General features: G+C 42.4%; 1 long non-coding RNA gene across 1 annotated transcript in view; it reads right to left on the bottom strand.

Moving 5' to 3' along the window:
• The window catches only part of LOC127910596 (uncharacterized), a 44231-nt gene that overhangs the window by 12742 nt on the left and 9183 nt on the right, over positions 1-22306 (bottom strand). The window contains exon 2 of the long non-coding RNA XR_008075412.1: positions 7883-7964. This is a non-coding gene — a long non-coding RNA (uncharacterized LOC127910596). The remainder of the gene's footprint in view (positions 1-7882; positions 7965-22306) is intronic.

The raw sequence follows: 22306 nt of genomic DNA, 5'->3' as shown, positions 1-22306 counted from the left end.
ATGTCTGCTTTCAATGGGGCTTGCCATTGTGAGAATCGCGCGCCCACGAGACTTTTGGCGGGCTGAAACCTTCGGGTCACGCGAAAAAACAAGTACTTTCACGCGCGAGGACGCTCCAGAGCTCTCTTTCTTCCAGGATTGACCAAACGATGTCGGTGTTTCTGTTCGTGCTAAGGATTGTTTTCCACGTTTATAACATGCTAAAGCTTGATTCTGCACTTAGTTTGACCAGTTTAGTCAACATATAATATGTAATTTTGAAGTTTTGGTGCGCATCCACGAGAATTTTGGCTACATTTCGACCGGAATTTGTCGCGTTTGATAACCTAAAGACACAGACTTCAAAACCAAACGATGTTTTTGGTAAGTATAACTCCTTCCAGGTCTTCTGATGGAAGAACATCAAAGGTAAGGGAATATTTATGTGGTAAATGTGGGTTTCTGTGGACTCCAAGATAGAGGCGACGTAATGCTAATTTCTGAGCGCCGTCTCATATTATAGCCCAGTGAATGAATTCTGTAACGTTAAAAATAAATGTAACACAGCGGTTGTATTAAGAAGAAGTGTATCTTTCTATCTATGTGTAGAACATGTATATTTAGTTAAAGTTTATGATGTGTATTGCTTGTTATCTGATGGAGCTATCATAATTTCTCCGGACATTTGAGTAGTATTTTTTGAACATGGCGTCATTGTAAACAGAGATTTATGGATATAAATTGCATATTATTGAAAAACACATAAATGTACTGTGTAACATGTTATATTACTGTCATCTGATGAAGATTTTCAAAGGGTTAGTGAATTATTTTTATTTTAATCCTGCGTTTGTTCATTGCATATTTTGTTCAACTTGGCTATTCAAATTAGCTGTGTCTTTGGTGGTGGTTTGACATATATATGTGCTATGTTTTCGCCGTAAAACATTTTAGAAATCTGACTTGCTGGGTAGATGAACAAGGTGTTTATCTTTCATTTGAGCTATTGGACTTGTTAATGTGTGGAGGTTAAATATTTCTAAAAACATTTTTGCGTTCCATTGCGCCACGTTCCAGCTGAACGTGGGAGGGTTCGTTCCCAAATGGGTACCATAACCCCCTTCTGGTTAAGATCAATGCACTAATGACTCAAATGTAAATGTTATTGATAAATCAGGAAATATGGTTTTACATGTCCATTTAACCTCATAGTCCGCCCCATCCCGCATGCGGTCGCGTTACTACAGCCTCAAGCTCATTACCATAACGCAGCGTTAGCGATTTCTAAAAATCGCAAATGAAATTAAATAAATATGCCTGCTCTCAAGCTTATCCTTTTCTTAACAATCCTGTCGTCTCAGATTTTCAAAATATGCTTTAGAACCAGAGAAAATCAATAATTTGTGTAAGAGTGGTGATAGCTAGCTTAGCATTTAGCGTTAGCATTTAGCACGCAACATATTCACAAAAACCAGCAAAGGGATCAAATAAAATAATTTACCTTTGAAGAACTTCAGATGTTTCAATGAGGAGACTCTCAGTTACATAGCAGATGTCCAGTTTTTCCTGAAAGATTCTTGTGTAGGACACAACGTTCCGTTTTGTTACTATGCATTTGGCTACCGAAACTAACCGAAAATTCAGTCACCTACACGTCAACTTTTTTCCGAATTAACTCCATAATATCGACTGAAACATGGAAAACGTTGTTTGAATCAATCCTCAAGGTGTTTTGTCATATATCTCTTCATTGAAATGCCGTCCCTGGAAGCCTGCATTCTTCTGATTCGGATGGAAATTTACTGGTAGCTGACTTTTGCGCACCAATTTCCACGCAGACACCGTGCGGGACACTTGGCAATTGTAGTCTCTTATGGTCAATCTTCCAATGATATGCCTACAAATACGTCACAATGCTGCAGACACCTTGGGGAAACGATAGAAAGTGTCCGTTCATTCCTGTTGCATTCACAGCCATATAAGGCGATCATGGAAAACGTAGCTTCAGAAATCCTGTTCATTTCCTGGGCGCTCAAACATCTTGGTTTTGCCTGAAGCTTTTGTTCAACGGCACTCACAGTGAAAATCTTTGCAGTTCTGGAAACGTCAGAGTGTCTTCTTTCCAAAACTATCAATTCCAAGCATAGTCGAGCATCTTTTCGTGACAAAATATTGCGCTTAAAACGGGCACGTATTTTTATCCAAAAATGAAATAATGCCCCTAGTGGACTAACAGGTTAAGTCCTTTGCAAATCTCCATCACAATGGCCAATCAAGTTTAATCGTTTTAGAGTCATCAAAGATGAACCTGTAATGTCCGCAGTGTAGTGGAGGAAGGAGTCAGACGCAGGAGACAGAGTTCAGAGTAGGCACGTCTTTAATACACTGACCAGGTGAAAAAGCAAGACGCCACTCAACACAAATACCCCAAACCACAGGGGAACTAAACCGTATCCAAAAACAGCTCACGTACACGAAACAGCCGTGACACACATGCGTGCACAACAAGTACACATAGAACAATCCCTTATACCCAGCAGGCTGGACGGCTGGCTAATAAAGCCCAACTAATAACCTAATTAACAACAGGTGTAACCAACAAACAGGAAAAGGAGGGGGAGGAAAAAAAATCAGTGGCAGCTGGTAGGCCGGTGACGACGACCGCCAAGCGCCACCCGAACGGGAAGGGGAGCCACCTTCGGTAGGAGTCGTGACAGAACCATGTTAAGTTTGGCATGGATATCTTAAAAAATAAGAAAACTATAAAACAAATACAATACAAAAACAACAAATGGAAAATGTGAAAACCTATACAGCCTATCTGGTGACAACTAACACAGAGACAGGAACAATCACCCACAAAACACTCAAAGAATATGGCTGCCTAAATATGGTTCCCAATCAGAGACAACGATAAACACCTGTGTATGGGTTTTCTTCTGGTGAAAGAGAGGAGGACCAAAATGCAGCGTGATGGTTATTCATATTTTTAATAAAGACGACTATACATGAACAGACTATACAAAACAAGAAAAGTGAAAACCTAAACAGTCCTATCTGGTGCAAACAAAGAGACAGGAACAATCACCCACAAAACAGGCTACCTAAATATGGTTCCCAATCAGAGACAATGACTAACACCTGCTTGAGAACCATATCAGGCCAAACATAGAAATAGACAAACCAGACACAACATAGAATGCCCACCCAGCTCATGTCATGACCAACACGAAAACAAGGAAAACACATACGAACAATGGACAGAACGTGACAACCTGCCTCTGATTGAGAACCACTCCAGACAGCCATAGACTTTGCTAGATACCCCCACTAAGCCACACACCCAATACCTAACAAAACCCTAAGACAAATAAACCCATGTCACACCCCGGCCTGACCAAATAAATAAAGACAAACACAATATACTTCGACCAGGGCGTGACAATTGTATGATTTTTAAGTAATTCATTTCCAATCGGAAAGGAGATTCATCAGAGAAAATGACTTTAGTCCTCAGCAGTCCAATCCCTGTACCTTTTGTAGAATATCAGTCTGTCCCTGATGTTTTTCCTGGATAGAAGTGGCTTCTTTGCTGCCCTTCTTGACACCAGCTGCCATTCATGAGCAAGCTCTGTACTGGTGGTGCCCCGATCACGGAGCTGAATCAACTTTAGGAGACGGTCCTGGCAATTGCTTGACTTTCTTGGGCGCCCTGAAAGCCTTCTTCACAACAATTGAACCACTCTCCTTAAAGTTCTTGATGATCTGATAAATGGTTGATTTAGGTGCAATCTTACTGGCAGCAATATCTTTGCCCGTGAAGCACTTTTTGTGCAAAGCAATGATGACGGCACATGTTTCCTTGCAGGTAACACTATACATGATAGAGGCAAAACAATGATTCCAAGCACCACCCTCCATTTGAAGCTTCCAGTCTGTTATTCGATCTCAATAAGCATGACAGAGTGATCTCCAGCCTTGTCCTCGTCAACACTCACACCTGTGTTAACGAGGGAATCACTGACATGATGTCAGCTGGTCCTTTTGTGGCAGTGCTGAAATGCAGTGGAAATGTTTTTGGGGTATTCAGTTCATTTGCTTGGCAAAAAGGGACTTTGCAATTCATCTGATCACTCTTCATAACATTCTGGAGTATATGCAAATTGCCATCATACAATCTGAGGCAGCAAACTTTGTGAAATTAATATTTGTGTAATTCTCAACTTTTGGCCACGACTGTACTATTCCTAGTTAGTATCAGTAAGGTGATATTTCCCTGCAATTGTATAGGCATACCTTTTTAACTGTGTTTATCAGCTTTACGTCTTTTAGTTTAGAGGGATGTTCACCACTGCCAACAATAGCTGGCGACTAGTTAGTTCAGACAAATGTGTTCAATGCATTGTTTGTTTATCCACTGACCACTGCATTTGGACTCATTACATCAGCCTTTGATAATGGTTTTTGAAAAGAAATGGTTGCTATATTCAAATATGGCCAAACTGTACCGTTGTCACTGTGTCATCCAGTGAACCCAGTCATTGCTGTTCACAGCTATATTTACACATTACTATTGTTAAACACCATCCATTAACTCTTAGATGTTAAGTCCCCTATATTGGGGACTTGGAGTGGGTCTGGACCACTTTGGTGTACAAATCACTCTGTGAATGTCATAGGGTCCCGTGCCTTATAGTGCCAGAAAACCCCATATGTTTGCTTTCTGCTACCACTCTCTCAGCAGAGCTGATTTTAATTGTCTGGTTTCAGACTAGTTATTCGCATAGGGACTGACGTGTCACATTTTCTGGCCTATCCAGAATAACAATACATTTGCTCTTCCTCTGAGCGACAGAGCCCAGTCTGGTAGATGGCATATGAAAGGTGACAGTCTGGCAAATCCAACAGTTTCATCCCACTGTAATATTCTCAGCCAGATTTAGAGCTGTCACCATGAAATATACTAAATCAATTGAAACCCGACACCTTTCCGCTGGTCACAGATGGACAAAATCACTTTTTGTTTTTAACGAGTCTGCACACATTTGAATGGTGTCTCTGCGCCACGCAGGTGACGTTTAGGAGAACATTCTCCGTTTTCAATTATTTGAAATGGTGCCAATATTGTACTGTCACTGAGTACGATCATATTGATTTTACAGTTATAAGAAAAGTGAATGGTAGTCAGTTTTTTATAATTTTATTGTTACTATCTTTAGAAATTATTAAAATATTTTCAAGCCCTATTGACCGACTTTTGTTGAATGGGAAAAAGTCATTATGTGATTCATTTCAGGAAACTAAGCCATTGTGAAGGGGATTTTTCAAGGACTAAAATCATATTCCCTGATTTAATAATAACATATGTTCTTATCCCGAGCACCTTAATGTTAGTGCATTCATCTTAAGCTAGCTAGATGGGACAACCACATATCACAGTCATAGTAAGCAAATTGTAAGAACCGACGCTGAAGTAGAGATGCATGTACGGAGAGTGAATATTTTAATTTTGCACAGACATGGAACAGGACAGGAACAGCGTCAGAACCGGGTAACACAATGACAAACAATAATTAATGCAGAAGCGGGGAACAGACAGATAAAGGGGAGGTAATAACACAGGTGATTGAGTCCAGGTGAGTCCAATGAATCACTGATGCCTGTGACGAGGGAAGCAGGTGTGCGTAATGATAGTGGCAGGAGTGTGTAATGCTGGGCAACATTGATAGCTAATGAGTTTGAGAAATTCTAGCATTTAATTCTCAGATCCATGTCAATTGCAACTGGCTGGTTAGCTACCTGCAGATTAAAGCAGGGCCGTAACGTTATGAGCTGGGAATATGGTTCATTGATTAGCTAGCTAGCTACCTACATGACTAAACAAACAAAAAAGACTCCACTATGCAAGTAACTATTTCAATAGAATGTCGATCGATATATTCGCTCTGGCTGTCTACTTCAATTTCAGGGCACTCTCATCTGAATGTGCCAATTCACAGAATAACTGACGAATTTATGAATGCTCAACACCAAACTTTGGCAAAAAAGGGTAATTAAATTGTTGCCAGCAGCACAGTTGCAGTCACCAACGGTCTGGATAACGTAGAAACAGCCCAACTAGCTCTGCTAGGGTGAGTAAAATGGTCAGTGAGCTGTTCTCTCATTTGTCTGGAAGTAGCTAGCAAGCTAGCCAATGTTAGCCAGTTGGCTTGGGTGCTTGACTGCTGTTGTAAGGTCCGAACTCTTAGATCAACCCTACTTCTCGGCCAGCGTCCAGTGTGTGCTCTGAATGCTCCGAGAGCGAAACGCTCTGAATTTACGAACGGTCAATCTGACAACGCTCTGAGTTTACGAACGCCCAAAGCACACTCTGAACCTCCATATTAAAACGAAAAACACACCCATAGTATAAGCCTTTTGTCATGCCCTGACCTTAGTTATCTTTGTTTTCTTTATTATTTTGGTTAGGTCAGGGTGTGACAAGGGGTGGTTTGTTGTTGTTTTTCCCTGTCTAGGGTTTGTGTATGTTCATGGGGTTGTTTCTGAGTCTAGGTGTTTTGTATGTCTATGGATGCCTGGATTGGTTCTCAATTAGAGGCAGCTGTTTATCGTTGTCTCTGATAGGGAACCATATTTAGGCAGCCATATTCCTTGGGTAATTCGTGGGTGATTGTCTATGTATTAGTTGCCTGTGTCTGCATTTATTCTATATAGCGGTCACGTTCGTTTTGTAAATTTGTTCAAGTGTTCTTCGTTTCATTAAAATAGGACATGTATTCACATCACGCTGCGCCTTGGTCTCATCCATACAACAAAAGTGACACCTTTAGCCTGGAAATCTTTGGTTGTTTAGGACATAGTCTCACATGTGAATCCTTAAAGAGATGGGCGGGGCTAAAGCTTAAGAGGGTGTGAATGATGCTGAATGGGTGTAGACTAAGAAGAGCTCTCCAGTAGGTACGAAATATTCTAGGGGCATTTTTTCAAAGCAGAATTACTTTCCCATAATTCCTCAACTGTAGTGTATGATATACCATTTTCTATCTCAGTCTCTACTTTTATCCAGCGTTAAAAACACAATTTCTAATTTTGCTACATAAGTATGAATCGAGGGATCGGTCACATATGACTTTTCACAATATGCTTGAGTTTGTGTCCTCAAAAGTGAATACACCTCAACAGTTTTTTACACAAAGGTGAGTTGCAGACCTTTCTTAAACTATGCAACATTATCAGTTATTGTTTATGGCCATTTCATGAAAAATTATTTTGTTTGGGCGGAAATAAAACATCTGCTCAGCTGTGTTCTGCATCCCTCCATTTTTGTCCATTACTATAACTTGTCCTAATTGACAATACATGTTATCATTGTAATATTGCATTTAGGGCGCCTGTAGTCAAGAGTTCTACATAGTTTGGTCAGTTTGAGGCTGACAAAATGCTTGTAAAAAAGTGTGCCAACAGAGTATAATATCAGGGGTAAATTGACAATTTGGTTAATTTTGCCCACTCACAAGGCATTAGCAGGGCTGAAAACCCCTGATTACATTTTTATTTGAGATGGCACAACTGAATTGAAAACCTGCCACCTCTCTCTCTCCCTTCCTCCCTCCCCACCCCTGTACAACTCCAGTGCCATGGCAGAGTGACAGGTCTTAGTTCTCACCGATCTGTGAGCAGGAGCGACAGCCACTGATCCTGCTTGGAGTGATGCCACCCCAGTGCTAACCATGCCCAGAATCTCTCTAGCAGAGAGAGTCATTGAAAAGGATCAACGTTTAGCTACGTGCAGAGGGGAGACAGGCGTATCTGATAAAGACCCAAACAGGGGAGGTGGGCAGCGTGGCAGGGGTTGAGGGGGAATACTGCTGTTGGGACTGATGCCAGCTGGAACGTGACTCACCTTAGTAGGATCCAATCCATTTCACATCAGCTGGGTTTGATTTCAGCTGCTGTGATCCGGGACGAGGCCATGAACAGCTGGCCTGGAAGATGAGACATTTTTCAGGACACACATTTCACTTCATAATGGCAGACGGTACACAGAGTCTGGTAAGGTAATTAACTGTGTTTATACAAAGACACATTTGAAACTGCTTCCCATGTGGCTAACATTGGGCCCTACAGTAGCTACCTACCATCTCAGCCATGTAAATGATGCTACCTCAGACAAGGCATTCTATTATTTTCCTTTCAATACAAGTGCCATTATGTGGCTCTTTTCTAATAGGGAGTCTCATAAAGTAATAGACTATACTGGGTTGGGTGGTATGTCCACTAATTTCTTGCCAGGTTAGGCCTAAAACCTTTAAGGGAACATTGCAATGCCAACACAGATATAATAGTAGCAGCCTACATTCAGCTGAGCTAAATATGCTGCATACCTCTGGAGCGTTAGCTAACTGGGTGGTTTTAAATGCTACGGGGTTGTTCTACCACAAGAAAGAGGATTTCGACACCCATCATCTCAGATTGTTAAAAAAAAATCTGTAGGTTTTAACAGATATGATTAACATTCCTGAAACGTAATTTGATCTAAGAAATTGACTGCACCCAAATTGGCCATTTTAATTCATTGGATTCAGATAATATTCAATAAATATAGTACCCAACATCCAATTTGTACCAAACCTCTTCCTACCAGTGAGTAAGACAAAGGAATCTATAAAAAAAAGTCAAATGTCACTCATGGACCACCACATCCCATGCCAATCCCACCTCAACAACCAGTATACAGTATCAGCTGTCTATTTTTGACAAGTAGTGTGAAAATGTGGCTTGTAGTATTGCTTTTCTATGTTACTTATTCCTTGTGAAAATTGAGATGCTTTTTCTCCCTGTTCAGAGCAATATAATTAGTGGGACAGTGCCAGGTTTTGACCACAAGATGTCACTGTTCTTCCTATGCCGCCATACTTTTATCCATTTTGCTGGTCTATTGTGTTTATTGAATAGATCACAACATTTCCTTCGCAACTTTGGGTAAAGAACCAAAGGATTTGGCTCATTATGAAAATAAATTGTGTTGTCATCCTCATAATTCAAGTCAGTCCTCCATGAAAGCAATTCAGTTTGTCTTATCAACCAAACACTTCAACCCAACTCTCCTTGAATTGTCCAACAAGTGGCAGCTCTCTGAGAGGGCTATCCCTATGGTGCAATTCTAATATGAGGACATTTCCTTCAAGCCCAAAACATTGATGTGGAAATTGGCTATGGACTAAAATGTTGTGACAACCCTAATAGAACCCGAGACCATAACATTTGAAACCATTAGAACTACTGTAGCCTAATGGTTTGCTTCTTCATCAAGAATGGCCTTACAGTATCTAATATCTATCCCAGTATATTTATGGGAATAAACCACACACAAAGGGGCTGTTTCCTGGATAATATATTAAGCGTAAAAGAAGGGCAAACAGAATTGCTTTCATGGAGGACTGGCTTAAATTGTGAGGATGACCACACAATTTATTTTCATCATGAGCCAAATCTGTTGGTTTTCTATCCAGAGTTGCAAGGTAAAAAGTGTTGTGGTATAGCAGGAACAGCGACATCTCCTGGACTAAACCTGGTACTTTCACATTACTTTATGGTAAATAATGCAAATGACTTTCTCTGAACAGGAAAAAAAAACTTCACCAGATTCGCAGAGAATACATTATATACAGCAGTATGGAGAGGCAATACTCCAAGCCACAGCTTCATAATATTTGTCAAACAGAGAACTGATACTGTATACTGGTTGTTGGGGATGGATTGGCATGGGTTGTGGTGAGTCCGTGGGTGGCTTTAGATGTTTTTGTTTGTCTTACTTACTCATTGGTAGGAAATTAGTAAGTAAGACAAATTGATTTACGTCGGTTGTTGGGTACTATATTTATTGACTGAATCCTAAAAAATTGTATTGCCAATTTAGGTGCAATCAATTAACTTCATTCCTGAGATAAAATAACATTTAAATACAATCTTACTTGTTTCTAACTACAGAAATGGTTTCAGAACAATCTGAGATGGTGAGTGTCATGGCTTGATGAAATTATATGAAACTACTGAGTGTTAATCAATCCCCTGTGTGTCTTTAGACACTCACACGGACTACCTGACGATACAAATCTATGACGTGAGGATGAGCAGGGGGACATTTCAGCACCCTTTCTCTTCTGATTTCTGATGATGACCATCGTTACACAGCTGTTTAAATGTTCTGAGAGGTGAATCTAGGAGAATACATTTCAAACACTACTGGGTCAGATTAGAGCTGCTCAATGGGTTAATTTAGTCCCAATTCACTCAGTGATAGATGGGAACCAATGTTTAACCATTGCATGCAATCACATCAGTGTACATGCAATGTCCGTTTTCGTGATATGACAATGATCAATTTGTTTACTTAATTAGACATGCTTGGATGGCGTATGCAATTCCAGTGCGCCGCTAACCAATACATCTGAATCCTTCTCCCCAAGACCAATTGATCAGTGCAAATAAATCACTTCTACACTGTTGGCAACTTCATCACAATTGGATCAAACTGTAAAATCCCTGTAAGTGTTGTCTTTATAGAAGCACAGTTGTCAATAGACATCATCGACAGGCGATCCAGCCTTTAGTCTCCTGCAGGGTACTGATTGGGTGGTCCAGCTGTGAGGATACAACACTGTCTCTGTGGTGAGATCCAATGCCTCAAGACATGGTGAGAGAGATGCAGACGGTGAAGCAGGGCTATGGTGCTAAACAGACAGTGTGAGATATAGAGCCCCAACAGATGTGTATATTAATGAGCTGGTTAGCATTTAATTGCCCTGTCACCTCGGCAGTGTCATATCGAGGAGACAAGTGACGCAGCGGGACTGCCGTCGCAGTGTACATTGGAACAGAGGGTGCCATCACCAGACAGTCTGCTGGAAGAGACAGGGGCTTCGTAGGTGCACTGACTTCTGAGGGCTTAAGAAGGTTGGAAGTGGCAGGTGAGGAAGCCTGCTGAAAGAGTGCTGCTAAGAGGAAATGCATGGACTGGTGAATTTGAGAGGAGGAAGATGAGGCTGATGAAAATGACTGTGGACTGGTGGAGTTGAGATGATAATGAGGGAAATGACTGTTGACTGGAGGAGTTGAGAGGAGGATGCAGGAATGTTAGACTATAAGGTCAGGGATGTCAGACTTGGTTTTAGACAAAACTACAGGTTGTAAGGTAGTACTGGGAGACTGGAAAAATTTTGAGATGATGATAAATGAAGGTGTTAGCAGTATGCTTACTATAGAAGTAGGAGCTAAAGGAAGTGAATGACTTATTTTCACAAAAATAATAAGCTGCAGATAACACAGTGATACATGTTTTTTGCTGGAATGCAATTGTGCAATACCATTCCCAGCTAACTGCTAGATGGATTAGCCTGCCAATGATAATAGGTAACGGTGAATACGGACTATGGTGACAGCTATAGAACATGAACCCATTGTTAACCTGAATTCAATCCATGCTAGTATGATGTCAGAGTAGAAGTTGGTGATCAAGAAGCGCAGTGTGAGTCCTTCCTGTCCCTGCTGTCATGCCTGGTCAGGGGCCATTTCCTTCTGCTCAAAAGGCACTGCAGGCTGGACACCATTAGGGCCCTGGGCCCTCCCCCTCCAGCAGTGCTCTGATTGCAGCCCTGGTGGATGTCACAATGATATTTTACTGGCAGGAAAAATGAACAAGCTGCTTGGCAGCAAGTGTAAACAGGGCCATTAAGCCTGGCCACTGTTCTGCCCTCCCGTGCTCATTCACAAAGCACGGAAACTCATGCTGAAACGTCCTCCGCCTCACACATCTACCCTCTCCTGCCTCCCCCTGTTGCCACCCCTTCATTGGGAAAGCATTAGCTCACTGCTGGCTCAATCAGGCCTATAGTTCTGAGGTGGACATAATGACTGCAATTAGGGACGCCTTCAGAGCTGGCCAAATCAGCCCGTTCAGCAGCTACCTGAATATGATGCTGTTAAGGTCAATGGTGGTCTGCACGAGTGAAAAAAAATGCCAAGCATGTCACTGCCACCACAACATCGCTTGCTCTACTACAGGACGCACCGGAGACACCGTACCCACTGATAATGGCAAGAGAAAGGGCACCCCCTATAAGAACTGCATACTAATAGTGGCGATAAGGTGAAGAGGAATGCGTAATGTCTTTAAATGAATAGTCTGTTCTGGTCTGAACATGTGCAGATTGGTTGATCAGACCGCGGCTAATCACTAGGAGTCTGATATTCCAATAGTGAACAGTGGATCATGTAAAATGTCATCTGTTTCAGGCCTCTCCCTTTTCCCTCTCATTTTGTTTTACCTTGGAGGCATCATCTCTTTAATCATCACCACCATCATCGTAATTACCGTTCACATCATCATAATCCTAAAGACTTTAAACAGTCTTACAGCTAATTCTGCATGACAAAGAGCTGGGGCCTTGCTAGCTTGCTCGCTCACTGACTGACTGCGCTCTGTGGTCGGCTAAATGTGCATTGCCAAACTGGTGCCCCAGTCACAAAATGTAATTGTATTTGTCACATGCTTACTAAACAATAGGTGTAGATTGATGAACATATTCTAGTCTGTGCTAGTGAAACAATCATGTAGCTTAGCATCCGCTTCATCGAACCACTTCCGTTTTTAGTGCATCACTGGTACTTCCTGTTTGAGTTTTTGCTTCTAAAGCAAGAATCAGGAGGATAGAGTTATGATCAGATTTTCCAAATGGAGGGCGAGTGAGAGCTTTGTATTGTTTTTCTGTGTGTGGCGTAGAGGTGATCTAGAGCAGGGATGGGCAACTGTGTTGGAAGCATTGTTAAAGAGAAAGTGACTGAACTCTGACGTGTCAACTTCTACTCAAACAGCAATAACATGTAGGCCAATAAATCATCCAGATCACTCAAATTTGTTCAATTACAAAAAAAATGTCTTTCTCTCCCCTATACGTTTTCAAAAGAGTTCAGTCTGCAAAACTAACAATCTTTTGCACCTTGTGTGTGTTACCCAGACTCAATGGGATGGGTTTTTAATTTGTATTAGCAAAATAGCTGATTGGATCATCAAAGTCTTAAAATAGTGAAGGCAGTCAACTCCCACACAAAAGCAAAGCTTGACCCATGTGTATTGTAAAATGGTGGATGGGGATTTAGTTAATGGGGTATTGGTGAGCATTGCGGAGTTTGAATAAGAACAGCTGTTTCATTCCTGAAGCCCAGCCAAAATCCCAATCATCACTTAAACCCTAGGGTGAATCTCTTTCCCCTAATGCAACAGTAGGTTTTATGTCCTGGGCCTAAAATAAACAGAACCTCTACTGCTGGTCTCTACCTCTGTCACAATTCGGTGAAGCTTTAGGTCTGTTTTGTTTGGGCAGATGGCATGTTATGTACTTATTTTTTAATCTTTCTCATCAGTGTCTTCCTCAAATTTGGGGCAAATACTGTCCATAACAATGAATGTGTGGGGACCCTCTAGCCATACTCCACACAATTAATGTTTTCCTGGTCCATGACAACACACCCACACACACACACACAGGCCCGGTCCTGGCCGTTCTGCTGCCCTAGACAAGACAAAAAAAAATTGCCCCTCTCTTACCCTACAAAACTAGAATAGTGTAGCCTACATTGTCGGCCCGCAATGAAATGATTAATGCCCATCCATGTGGTAGGCCTACCATTTGTAAAATAGTTGTAGTGACTTTATTAGTCTTGATTCCTAGTACTAATCATTTTGGATATTTGAGCTCTCAATATCAGCTACCAAACTTTATCAGGAGTTATCCTTAGCCTACTTGCAATGAAAATCCATGTGTTTGCACATCCAGAAATGCAGAAGACCTTTCCTTTTCATTATGATGCAGCTCCAATACAATTTACAAATACAAACTCCCGGACAGCAGTTCTAGCCTATATTTTCCATTCCAGATAGTCAATTTTACTTTGACCTGTACTGAAGTGCATTCTTTTTTGGGGTGCCATTTAGGTTAGGCTATTAGATCAGAGAAACATGCATGATGTAAAGGGGAGAGGGACGCTGGGCATGGACAATATTTGGCGCCCCTGCCTTTGACAAAGTGTGTACTGCTTATAATAGGGTGGCATCAGTGATCACCTAAATAGCCCAAATAGCCCATATGAGAGAACTTATCATAGTTTCTGTGCAGAATTATGTAAGATTTTGTCAATCTGCTGACCTAGGCTGCTGCCTAGTGGGTCTCTCTCTCACTATGTTTGGACACACCTACTCTTTCAATTTTTTTTATTTTTTGTTTACTATTTTCTATGAAATAACAGATATGGAATCATGTTGTAACCCAAAAAGTGTTAAAACATATTTTAGATTTTTGCCTTGACATCATTGCACACTCTTGCATTCTGTCAACCAGCTTCACCTGGAATGCTTTTCCAACAGTCTTGAAAGAGTTCCCACCTATTCTGAGCACTTGTTGGCTGCTTTTCCTTCACTCTCTGGCCCAACTCCTCCCAAACCATCACAATTGGGTGTAGGTCGAGTGATTGTGGAGGCCAGGTCATCTGATGCATCACTCTACCTCTTGGTCAAATAGCCTTTACAAAGCCAGATGGGATGGTGTATCGCTGCAGAATGCTGTGGTAGCCATGCTGGTTAAGTGTGCTATGTATTCTAAATAAATCACTGACAGTGCCAACTGCAAAGCACCATTACACCTTCTCCTTCAAGCTTCACGGTGGGAACCACACAAGGGGAGATCATCCGTTCATGTAATTTGCGTCTCACAAAGACATGGCGGTTGGATCCAAACATCTCAAATTTGGACTCACACCAAAGGACAGATTTCCATCGGTCTAAATGCCCATTGCTTGTGTTTCTTGGCCCAAGCAAGTCTCTTATTATTATTGGTGTCCTTTAGTAGTGGTTTCTTTGCAGCAATTCAACCATGAAGGCTTGATTCACGCAGTCTCCCCTGAACAGTTGATGTTTTTTATTTATTTATTTCACCTTTATTTAACCAGGTAGGCTAGTTGAGAACAAGTTCTCATATGCAACTGCGACCTGGCCAAGATAAAGCGTAGCAATTCAACACATACAACAACACATGGAGTTACACATGGAATAAACAAAACATATAGTCAATAATACAGTAGAACAAAAGAAAACAAAAAGTTTATACAGTGAGTTTTGAGTGGTTTTCTAAATAGGCCATGGTGGCGAAGTAATTACAATATAGCAATTAAACACTGGAATAGTAGATCGGCAGAAGATGAATGTGCAGGTAGAGATAATGGGGTGCAAAGGAGCAAAATAAATAAATAAAACCAGTATGGGGCTGAGGTTAGATAGATAGGCCGTTTACAGATAGGCTAAGTACAGGTCAGTGATCTGTAAATGAGAACAGCTGGTGCTTAAAGCTGGGGAGATGTGAGTCTCCAGCTTCATGAGATTTTGCAATTCTTCCAGTCCTGGGCAGCAGAGAACTGGAAGGAAAGACGACCAAATGAGGAATTGGCTTTGGGGGTGACCAGTGAGATATACCTGCTGGAGCCGTGCTAGCACGGGTGCTGCTATGGTGACCAGTGAGCTGAGATAAGGCGGGGCTTTACCTAGCAGAGCCTTGTAGATAACCTTTAGCCAGTGGGTTTGGCGACGAGTATGAAGCGAGGGCCAACCAACAAGAGCGTACAGGTCGCAATGGTGGGTAGTGTATGGGGCTTTGGTGACAAAACGGATGGCACTGTGATAGACTGCATCCAGTTTGTTGAGTAGAGTATTTGTAGTTGTCCACGTATTGTAAGTCAGAGCCGTCCAGAGTAGTGATGGTGGACGGGTGAGCAGGTGCGGGCAGCGATCGATTGAAAGGCATGCATTTAGTTTTACTTGCGTTTAAGAGCAGTTTGGAGGCCACGGAAGGAGAGTTGTATGGCATTGAAGCTCATCTGGAGGTTAGTTAACACAGTGTCCAAGGAGGGGCCAGAAGTATACAGAATGGTGTCGTCTGCATAGAGGTGGATCAGAGAACCACCAGCAGTGAGCAACATCATTGATGTATACAGAAAAGAGAGTCGGCCCGAGAATTGAACCCTGTGGCACACCCATAGAGACTGTCAGAGGTCCAGACATCAGGCCCTCCGATTTGACACACTGAACTCTATCAGGGAAGTAGTTGGTAAACCAGGCGAGGCAATCATTTGAGAAACCAAGGCTGTCGAGTCTGCCAATAAGGATGTTGTGATTGACAGAGTCGAAAGCCTTGGCCAGGTCGATGAATATGGCTGCAAAGTAATGTCTCTTATCGATGGCGGTTATGATGTCATTTAGAACCTTGAGCGTGGCTCAAGGTGCACCCATGACCAGCTCTGAAACCAGATTGCATGGCGGAGAAGGTATGTTTGGATTCTAAATGGCTTTCAAAGACCTTAGAAAGACAGGGTAGGATAGATATAGGTCTGTAGCAGTTTGGATCTAGAGTGTCACCCCCTTTGAAGAGGGGGATGACCGCGGCATCTTTCCAATCTTTGGGAATCTCAGACGATATGAAAGAGAGGTTGAACAGGCTAGTAATAGGGGTTGCAACAATTTCGGCAGATCATTTTAGAAAGAGAGGGTCCAGATTGTCTAACCCGGCTGATTTGTAGGGGTCCAGATTTTGTAGCTCTTTCAGAACATCGGCGATCTGAATTTGGGTGAAGGAGAAATGGTGGGGGCTTTGGCGGGTTGCTGTGGAGGGTGCCGGGCATTTGACCGGGATAGGGGTAGCCATGTGGAAAGCATGGCCAGCCGTAGAGAGATGCTTATTGAAATTCTCAATTATAGTGGATTTATCAGTGGTGACAGTGTTTCCTAGCCTCATAGCAGTGGGCAGCTGGGAGGAGGTGCTCTTATTCTCCATGGACTTTACAGTGTCCCAGAACTTTTTTTAGTTAGTATTACAGAATGCAAATTTCTGTTTGAAAAAGCTTGCCTTAGCTTTTCTAAATGCCTGTGTATATTTGTTCCTAACTTCCCTGAAAAGTTGCAAATCACGGGGGCTATTCGATGCTAATGCAGAACGCCACAGGATGTTTTTGTGCTGGTCAAGGGCAGACAGGTCTGGCGTGAACCAAGGACTATATATATTCCTAGTTGTACATTTTTTGAGAGGGGCATGCTTATTTAAGATGGTGAGGAAGGCACTTTTAAAGAATAGCCAGGCATCATCTAATGATGGGATGAGGTCAATGTCATTCCAGGATACCCCGGCCAGGTCGATTAGAAAGGCCTGCTCGCAGAAGTGTTTTAGGGAGTGGTGATAGTGATGGTCGTTTGGTCGCAGAACCATTATGGATGCAGGCAATGAGGCAGTGATCACTGAGATCTTGATTGAAAACAGCGATGTGTATTTGGAGGGCGAATTAGTTAGGATGACATCTATGAGGGTGCCCGTGTTTACTGATTTGGGGTTGTACCTGGTAGGTTCATTGAAAATTTGTGTGAGATTGAGGGCATCAAGCTTAGTTTGCAGGATGGCCGGGATGTTAAGCATGTCCCAGTTTAGGTCACCTAGTAGCACGAGCTCAGAAGATAGATGGGGGGCAATCAGTTCACATATAGTATCGAGGGCACAGCTGGGGGCAGAGGGAGGTCTATAGCAAGCGGCAACGGTGAGAGACTTCTTTCTGGAAAGGTGAATTTTTCAAAGTAGAAGATCAAATTGTTTGGGTACAGACTTAGCCTACAGAGTTCTGTATTACTTTCTATCTTTGCAGTAGATTGCAAAACCGCCCCCTTTAGCAGTTCTATCTTGGCGGAAAACGTTATAGTTAGCAATGGAGATTTCAGGGTTTTTGGTGGTTTTCCTAAGCCAGGATTCAGACATGGCTAAGACATCTGAGTTGGCAGAGTGTGCTAAAGCAGTGAGTAAAACAAACTTAGGGAGTAGGCTTCAAATGTTAAAATGCATGAAACCAAGGCTTTTACGTTTACAGAAGTCAACAAATGAGAGCACCTGGGGGGTGGGAGTGGAGCTAGGCAGGACCTGGATTAACCTCCACATCACCAGAGGAACAAAGGAGAAGTAGGGTAAGGCTAAAGACTATACGAACTGACCGTCTAGCACGTTCAGAACAGAGAGTAAAAGGAGCAGGTTTCTGGGCACGATAGCATAGATTCAAGGCATAGTGTACAGACAAAGGTAAGGTAGGATGTGAGTACATTGGAGGTAAACCTAGGCATTGAGTAATGAAGAGAGAGATATAGTCTCTAGAGATGTTTAAACCAGGTGATGTCATCGCATATGTAGGAGGTGGAACAACATGGTTGGTTAAGGCATATTGAGCAGGGCTAGAGGCTCTACAGTGAAATAAGACAGTAATCACTAACCAGGACAGTAATGGACAAGGTATATTGATATTAGAGAGAGGCATGCGTAGCCAAGTGAACATATGGGTCCAGTGAGTGTTTGGGCTGGCTGGGGACACGGCGATTCAGACAGTGAGCAGGCTAACAAGCTAATAGTTAGTAGGCCAGAGCTAAACAAGCTAGCAGCTAGTAGACCAGGGCAAGCAATAAGTTAGCAGGCCGGGTTAGCGAGCAAGCAGTTAGCAAGGGCTAGCAGTTAGCAGACTGGGCAGGCAAGCTAGCAGTTAGCAGTTCGCAGACCGGGTTAGCAAGCAAGCAGTTAGCAGACCAGGGCCCGGCAGTTAGCAGACCGGGTTAGCAAGCAAGCATATAGCAGGGGCTAGAAAGTTAGCCTTTGGGGGGCGTCGCGATGGGAGTAAGTCTGTTTTTGACTCTTCGTGTGCTGACGTCGATAGACCAATCGTGGAATTAGTAGGGTTCCAAGTAGCTCTAGGTAGCTAGCAGGCCGATATTGTTGCCCAGGAGTATGCTTCGGTGGTAGCACAGGAGCCCTGGCCGGGCTAGCTTCAAGCGAAATTGGTGCTTGCTCTGGGATAGAAACGCTAGCCAAGAGTACTCATCCGGGATTGCGGTTATTTAGTTGTGAAGATCCAGATTCAAATGTTCAGTTTGCGGTAGGAATCCGGGGATAAAAATAACAGGTCCGTTATGCTCTGGTTAGAGTCACGTTGTTCGAACTGGCGAAAGCTTTCCGAGCTGAAGAAACTTTCCAAATTGACTGACCTTCCTGTCTTAAAGTAATGATGGACCGTCGTTTCTCTTTACTTATTTGAGCTGTTCTTGCCATAGTATGGACTTTTGCCAAATAAGACCACCCCTACCTGTATACCACCCCTACCTTGTCACAACACAACTGGCTCAAACACATTAAGGAAAGATATTCCATGTGAATTAAAATGCATCCCAGGTGACTACTTGCTGAAGCTGGTTGAGAGAATTCCAAGAGTGTGCAAAACTGTCATCAAGGCAAAGGGTGGCTACTTTGAAGAATCAAATATAAAAAATCTATATATATATTTATTTATTTAATTTTACCCCAATTTAGTGGTATCCAATGGTTTTTAGTAGCTACCATCTTGTCTCATCGCTACAACTCCTGTACGGGCTCAGGAGAGACCATCATGTAAACAACCCAACCCAGCCCACTGCTTCTTCTACCTGATTCCAACCCAGTTTTTATTTTAATTTCGGAGGAAACACCGTGCACCTGGCAACCATGGTTTGGCCAGCCACAGGAGTTGCTGGTGCTGAGACAAGGATATCCCTACTGACCAATCCCTCCCTAACCCAGACGACGCTAGGATAATAGTGCGTCGCCCCACGGAACTCCCGGTCACGGCCGGTTACGACAGAGCATGGGCACGAACCCAGAGTCTCTGATGGCACAGCTGACGCTGCAGTACAGTGCCCTAACCACTACGCCAAACTTACCCTTAAAACTGACTATCCTACCGACCCTACTTGGCTTGTCATCTACAAAATAGTTTACTCAGCAAATTGGATGCAGTCTAACTGCCATCAGTTTTGTTACCAAATCACCTTATACCACCCACCACTGCTGCCTGTACGATATATTTGGCTGGCCCTGACATATTCAGTTCCCACAGGCTCCAGGTCATCTATAAGTCTATGCTAGGTAAAGCTTGCCTTATCTCAGTTCACTGGTCACTAACCTACCTGGTTAAATGTTACAGCAGGTATATCTCACGGATCATCCCCAAAAACAAATTTCGGCGGTTACGGTTATTCCATGTGTTACATGATTCCATGTGTTATTTCATAGTTTTGATTTCTACACTATTAATCTACAATGTAGAAAATATTCAAATAAATAAGTAAGTGAGTAGGTATGTTCAAACGTATTGGGACAGTGACATCCTTTGTTGCTTTGGATTTACAGCACTTTGGGTAAGATATTTGTGCATCTAATTCATTCAGGATTATCTGTAATCATTCTATAATCCACATGAATGTAGAAGTGTTTAGAAACATATTCTATTCTTATTAACAATAAAAGTTCATCCAAAATGATACAATACATTATACTGTATACCTTTCATTTTTATTGGGCACAAAATACTCTGAAACAACCAAATCGAACGGCAAATGCAACCAACATTTTAAAGCAGAAACTTTATTTTTCTTATGCACACACTCATTCAAATGTTGATTGTAGTGCACTTTGGTTGAGCCAGTCTCTCCCATTGGTTATAACACAGCATCACACGCTCCACATGTTTGCTCTCTGGCCCCACCAGTAGCAGCTGGCAGGGACATATAATGAAGGTGGAGCCTTTCCTTCCCATTTAACCCCCAAGACAATTGATCTTTGTGTTTCAAGTGTAAAAAGATGGCCTGCCAGCCATTCAGCTCACCTCCAATTTCCCCTCTCTCACAATACCGCTCCTGATGCTTCAAAGTCACCAGAAGTCCATTTCAAACTGTTTGACTTCGGAGAAACAGAGAGAGTAAAAACTAAATTGACTTTGCTCCTCCAACAGCAGTGGTTTTGCAATCATACCCACTGTTGAAGAGTTGGTGGAGTCTTATAAGGTCCGTAGCCTTTTCCAGCTTGGAGGTGCCGGAGCGACATCAGTCCAAAGTACATGTGACAGCAACAGCTTGGATAGATGTTGATTTATGGTGGCCCTCTTGCCCTCTGCACCCCTATCTCGCTCTGCCATCAGGTGTCATTTGCAAAGTTCAACTTGGATATGAAGTGCCATCCACACATGCACTCCACTCTAAAACTAGTAAATAGTGGCACCAAAGCTTTTTTTCTCAAATCATCTTAAAAATCTAATTTATAATGAACAAAAATATAAACACAACCTGTAAAGTGTTGGTCCCATGTTTCATGAGCTGAAATAAAAGATCCCACAAATGTTCCATACACATTTGTTTATATCCCTGTTAGTGAGCATTTCTCCTTTGCCAAGACAAATCTATCCACCTGACAGGAGTGGAATATCAAGAAGCTGATTAAACGGCATGATCATTACATAGGTGCACCTTGTGCTGGGGACAATAAAGGGCCACAGATGTCTCAAGTTGAGGGATCATGCAATTGGCATGCTGACTGCAGGAATGTACACCAGAGCTGCAGATAATTGATTGGCCATAGGCCACCTCCAACGTCAAAAATGGCAGTACATCCAATTGGTCTCATAACCGCAGACCAGGTGTAACCCATATGGCGGTGCACAATTGGCCCAGCGTCATCAGGGTTAGGGGAGGGCTTGGCCGGGGTAGGCCATCATTGTAAATAATATTATTTTGTTAACTGACTTGCCTAGTTATACATATATTTATTTAAGTAATCCCGCCAGAGCAGGACCTCCACATCCAGCTTCTTTCCCAGCAGGATCATCTGAGGAGGTGCTGGTCAGCTGATGAAACTGTCTAGTATTTATGTCTGTAATAAAGCCCTTTTGTGGGGAAAAAAACCCTTCTGATTGGCTGGGCCTGGCTCCCAAATGGGTGGGCCTATGCCCTCCCAGGCCCACCCATGGCTGTGCCCTTGCCCAGTCATGTAAAATTCATAGATTAGGGCCTCATTAATTAATTTCAATTGAATGATTTCATTATATGAACTGTAACATTTTTGTATGGAGAGTTTATATTTTTGTTTCAATATACTTGCACTTGGAGTTTTTGTGAAATGCAACAACCAGAATTACACAGTTAGCTATTTTATAATACTGGCTGTTTGGATCCTGGATGATGATTGGTTGACAGCAGGGAATTATAGCACCACAATCCCTGCTTTCTCAGAATATTGCCTGTTAAGGAGAAGTGTATCAGGACATACAGTACTTGTTAATGGTGTCAGAAACAATATTGACACATTTTAAATGTTTTTACACCCATGAAACCAATGTGTGATATTTCCATTAATCTGCTTGCTCTGCCCTCATATTTAGCCTCATCTTGAAGTGTTTT

This window comes from Oncorhynchus keta, chromosome 22 (genome assembly GCF_023373465.1).
Source record: "Oncorhynchus keta strain PuntledgeMale-10-30-2019 chromosome 22, Oket_V2, whole genome shotgun sequence".
Lineage (NCBI taxonomy): Eukaryota > Metazoa > Chordata > Actinopteri > Salmoniformes > Salmonidae > Oncorhynchus > Oncorhynchus keta.
The sequence above is the reverse complement of the archived record's forward strand: the minus strand, read 5'-3'. Positions and strand labels throughout refer to the sequence as shown.